Here is a 5837-nt window from a genome sequence, read left to right on the forward strand (position 1 = left end):
ATGAAACTGTGTGTTTTGACAACGAAGTGGAGATCTTTTTTAAACGTTGGAACCTCATTTAATTTTATGTCTTATAGAGTTTATAATGAGTAAAAGATTGTATAAGTGTAATAATTCATCTGTAAACCTAAAAATGTACAGCCAATTTTGAAAGAGATGTACCGTAGCTCAGAAAAATGTTATTGAATAGGTTAATGCTGTTGTAATGAAATGCTTCTTCTAATTAAAAAAAAATTTGCTACACTTATAAATAAATAATAATATTTGCAAGCTGGATTTCAAAGCTTATGGAAGGATCAATGTTCAATTTATGAAATATCCTTTTTCTTTTAACCAGTTATTATTGTTTTCAAAGTACTCTGTGAAACATTAAAAATTAGAAATATTTGAAGGTAAAAAAATACCAAAAAAAGTTAATTGACAAGAAATAAAGCAATCCCATCACTAAGTAGGCAAATGAAATGAACAGATAGTTTGCAAAATATGAAATAGAAGTGTCTCATAAAAATGTTCAACCTCAGTAGCCATCAGAGAAATGTAAATCATCTGTGGGGAGGATATTATCAAAATACATTGTGTACCTATATGAAATTCTCAAAGAATAAATAAAAATATTATTTACAAAACTACATTGAGATTCCATCTTAACAAAGTTAGAAGGATTGTCATTAAGAAATAACAAAAGCTGATGTGGACAAAAGGGAACCTTGTATACTGTTGGTGAGAATGTAAACTCATCCAATCTCTATGGAAATTAGTATGGATGTTTCTCAAAAAACTAAAAATAGATCGATCATATGACCCAGCTATACCACTCCTGGATACTTACCGAAAGGGCTCATAGTCAATGTATCACAAGAGATATTTGCACATCAATGTTTGTTGCAGCACTATTTGCAATAACCAAATTACAGAACCAACCTAGGTATCTGACAGAGAAATGGGTAAAGAAAATGTGATATATAACACAATAAAATTTTTCTCATCATGAAGAATTAATATTTATCATTTGAAGAAAAATGGACATAACTGGTGATAATCATAGTAAGCAAATTAAGCCAGTCTCAGAAAGATGAATACCATGTTTTCTCTCATGTGACTCCCTAGATTAAAATTTTAAAATAGTTTATTTTTATTTTATATTTATGAGTGTTTTCCCTGCATGTATGTAAGTGTACCATGTAAATGCAATGTCCATAGAGGCCAGAAGAGGGTGTTGGATCCCATGGAACTGCAGTTACAATGGTTGTTAGTCACCATGTGGGTGCTGGGACTTGAACCCAGGACCTCTGGAAGAACTGCAAGTGTTCTTAACCACTGAGCAATCTCTCCAGCCCCTGCCCTAGATTTTGTTTGGAGGAGAGCCTACTGACACTGTTTTACTAAAGGGTCATTTCGTCAATCTCCCTTCTAAATGCTTATGCTTATATCCATGGATTTGTGCTGCTCTCAACTGTGGTCAGAGAAGGTTCTTATTGAAGAGGATAGTGATTAATGCAGAGACTCATAATTGATCAAAATGCACTGATCAGCTGCTGATGGAACATCTATAGCAACTCTGCCCACAAAGCTCAGGGAACATCAAGGGAGAGGAGATGGAAAGAACACAAAAGCAGGAAGATGGAAGAGTGCAGTGAAAGGCTGGCGTCTGGACATGACATAGCTGTTACACACATGAACTCACAGCAACTGTGGTTACCTGCACAAGCCCTCCACAATATCAAGATAATTAAAATTCTAGTATGGAGTGGGGAGGGGATCCCAATGCACCAACCTCTAGCTGAGGAGCTAATGGCAATTGATGGCTGCTGAGAGAGGGAGAGTCATCTTTCTTTGAGTGGCGGTGAAGGGAGTCATTGGTAGGTTGCCTATGCCCCTTGGTTGACCTCACACCCATGTCCATAACAGCACTTAGTGGTCTATAAAAGACAAAAACCAAAAACCAAACAAACAAAAAAAGAGGGAATGGCTCTAAGGTTAGAGCTCTTGCTGTTTTCCTAGAGGACTGGAGTTCATTTCCCAGCACCCATGTCAGGAAGCTCACAACTACTTGTAACTCTGTGAGATGGAGGTTAGCCTGGTCTACACAGAGAGATTTAGCCCAGCTGGGGCTGCAGGGAAACGTTGTCTCTAAATAAATAAATGAATGAATGAATGAATAAATAAATAAATAAATCTTTAAAAGACAAAGTTGGGAGGGAGATGGGTGGAGCTGATAAAAAAAAAGTAGAAGTGAAATTGTCTAGGAAAAAAAGGGGACAAATGGGTGAGGGGTAAGGAAAGGGTGAAGAAAGAGTAAAGGGTTTGGTGGCAGCATACACTACAAACCCACATGAAAAAATCAAAATAAACCCAACCACCCCAGCAGCCCTCCTTAATAATTTGCAAATTTCACATATTTACTAATAAAAACTCACTCTAGCCCCCTCCCCAAATCTGAGTCCCTTCCTATATTATGACAAAAAAGATCTAATCTTAGAATGGAGTTACAGCTTAATGTGCCATGTGGCAGTCAGTGTTTTCCATTGCAGGGGAGAGTGTATAAGGGCCGAAGGGAAAGAAGGTTTTTTTTGGTCTTTTTGAGACAGGGTCTCCCTGTAGCCCCAGCTGTCCTGGAACTCACTATGTAGACCAGGCTGGCCTTGAACTCACAGAGATCTGCCTGCCTCTGCCTCCCAAGTGCTGGGATTAAATGCATGAGTCACCACACCCCGCTGGGAAAGAAGTTTTTAATTTTATTTTCGGGAGTCTGAGAATCAATTTTAGATCTGTTCTTGAGAAAACATCTGTACTAGTTACTTTTCCTGTTGTTGGGCTAAAATATCCTACAAAAGCGACTTAAGGGAGAAAGGATTTATTTTTCGCTCACAGTTTAAGGGTACAGTCCATCATGGTGGGAAATTCCAGGTGGCAGAAGCTTGAGGAAGCTGGTCATTTTGCAACTGCAGCCAGAAAGCCAAGGGAGATGAATGCCTGTGCTTAGCTAGCTTCCTCCTTTTTAAGAAGTCTAGGACAAAAGTCCAGGCAATGGGGCCACCTTTCTTTAGGGTGAGTCTTCCCACCTCAGTTTCTGGAATCAAGATACACAGGTGTGCACAGAGGTTAATGTAATCTAAAATCCCAGGTGTGCCTGTAGGCCTTTCTCTTAGGTGGTGGTCAAGTTGACAACATAACAATTACAACTCATGTCTTGTCAGCTTGACACCAAAACCTATCACCTTTTAAGCCATAATCTTCCACCCTTTGTTCCCATAATCTCATAGCCATCTTGTAATGCAAAAATACATCCAGTCCAACTTCAAAAGTCTGCACAGTCTCTAATAATTCCCACATTATTTACAAGTTCAAAGTCCAATTCTCATCTGAGACTCAAAGCAATCTCTTACTGTGAGCTCCTATAAAATAAAAACAAACAAATTAAATACTTCCAACATATAATAGCACAGAATAAACATTCTTATTCCAAAAGGGAATAATCAGGGCATAGCAAAGACTATTGGATCAAAGCAAGACTGAAACCTAGCAGGAAAAATATCAAATCCTACAGCTCCATATCCAGCATCTGGAGCTCAAATGGAATCATCTGGGCTGAAAAGGGCATCTAGGACTTGAAATGTAATGATCCAGGATCCAAAGGACTACGGTACCACCTCTACAGCCCAGAGCTAGCTAATCTAACAAGTTTGTCCTGGGATACCCTGTCTCCACCTCTCAACTGTTAGGCTTGTAGACAGCCTCCATGCCTGCCCAATTTTTATGTGAGTTCTGGGGATCTGAACTCCAGTTCTCATGCTTTATGAGAACAGGTGCTTTATCAACTGATGAACCTCTCCATCCCTTCAGTATTTTTCTTAAAGATTTATGTTTAGTTTATGTGCATGCGTGTATGCATGTATGTATAGTATGTACATCCAGGCAGTTCTGAGCTACCATGTGGATGCTGGGAACTGAGTCTGGGTTCTCTGAAAGAACAGCATTGCTCTTAACTCCTGAGTCATTTCTCCAGTCTCACCCTTGAGTATTTTAAAGTAGTGGTTTTTCACTTCCTTGGTTAGGTTTATTCTAACATACATTTTTATTTATTTATTCTGGTCTCACTATGTAGCCCTGACTGGCCTAGGTTTTCTGTGTAGAACAGCCTGGTCTCAAACTCACAGAGCTATGCCTCTCACTATGTAGACCAGGCTGGCCTTGAACTCACAGAGATCCACCTGCCTCTGCCTCCTGAGTGCTGGGACTACAGGCATGTGCCACCACACCCGGCTTATTTATTTATTTGTGTATTTATGTATTTATATTTATTTTGAGATAATTGTGAATGGACTCATTTCCCTGATTTCCTCTTCAGCATGTTATTTGTATGTAAGACTATTGGAGCCTGGTGTGGTAGCACACACCTTTAACCCCAGCACTCGAGAGGCAGAGGCAAGCAGATCTCTGTGTGTTCAAGACAGCCTGGTCAACATAGCAAGTTCCAGACCAGCTGGAGCTACAGGAAGACTCTGTCTCAAGAAGGCTATTTGTTTCTTGGTTGTTTTTTTTTTTTTTTTGGTTTTTTTAAGACAGGGTCTGCAGCTGGTCTGGAACTGCTTTGAAGACCAAACAGGTCTCTATCACAGACATCTACCTGCCTCTGCCTCCAAAGTGCTGCAATTAAAGATGAGCACCACCATGCCCAGTGGCTATTGTTTTTTGTTTAATGTTAATTTTGTATTCCATCACTTCACTAAAAGTGCTTTTCAGTTCTAACAATTTTCTGGTGGAGTTTTAGGGCTGTTTTGTATAGAATCATATAATTTTCAAATACAGATATTTTTACTTGTCCTTTCTTATAATATTTATATCTTTTATTTTCTTCTTTTGTATTATTTCTTTAGCTAATACTTCCAGGACTATATTGATTAAGAGTGGAGAAAGTGGACATCTTTGTCTTGCTCCTGATTTTAGTTGAAATGTTTTGAGTTTTCCCCCATTTAATATAATCTTGGCCATGGGTTTGTCATAGCTAGTCTTTATCATGTTAAGATATGTATCTTTATTCCTAGTTTCTTCAGAGCTTTTATTATGAAGCAGTGTTGAATTTTATCAAAAGTCTTTTCTGAATCTATTAAATAATCATGTGCCAGGCATGGTGGCACATGGGCTCTAATCCCAGCACTTGGGAGGCTGAGGCAGGTGGATCTCTATGAATTCAAGGCCAGCCTGGTCTACATAGTGAGCTCCAGGTCAGCTGGGGCTACAGGGAGACCCTGTCTCAATAAGACCAAAAATAAATAAATAAATAAACAAACAAACAAATAAATAATCACGTGATTTTTTTCCTTGGGTCATGTGAGATACATTTACTGATTTACATATGTTGAACCATCCCTGCATCTTTGAACTAAAGTATGATGTTTTTGAATATGATGCTCTTGAATTTTGTTTGCAAGTATTTTATTGAAAAATTTTGCATTGACATTCACCAGGGAGATTTGTCTATAATTTTCTTTTTTAATTATTCATTACTTTTTGGTATTAGAATAACACTGGTTTTATAGAAAGACTTTGGTAGTGTTCTGTCTTTTCCTATTTTATTGAACAGTTTGAGAAGCATTAGTAGTAGTTTTTCACCAGTGAATCCCTCTGGGCCAGTATTAAAAAAAAAGTTTTGGTTTAATTTTGGCAGGTTATGTGTATCTAGGAATTGACCCATTTCTTAAAATTTTTTTAATTTAGTGGAATATATATTAGTAAAGATATAGCCTAATGATTTTCTGGATTTCATTTGTATCTATCATAATGGCTCCCTTTTATCCCAGATTTTACTAATTTAGGTATTCTTTTAAAATTTTAAA

Source organism: Nannospalax galili, unplaced genomic scaffold (genome assembly GCF_000622305.1).
Source record: "Nannospalax galili isolate Female #2095 unplaced genomic scaffold, S.galili_v1.0 scaffold996, whole genome shotgun sequence".
NCBI lineage: Eukaryota > Metazoa > Chordata > Mammalia > Rodentia > Spalacidae > Nannospalax > Nannospalax galili.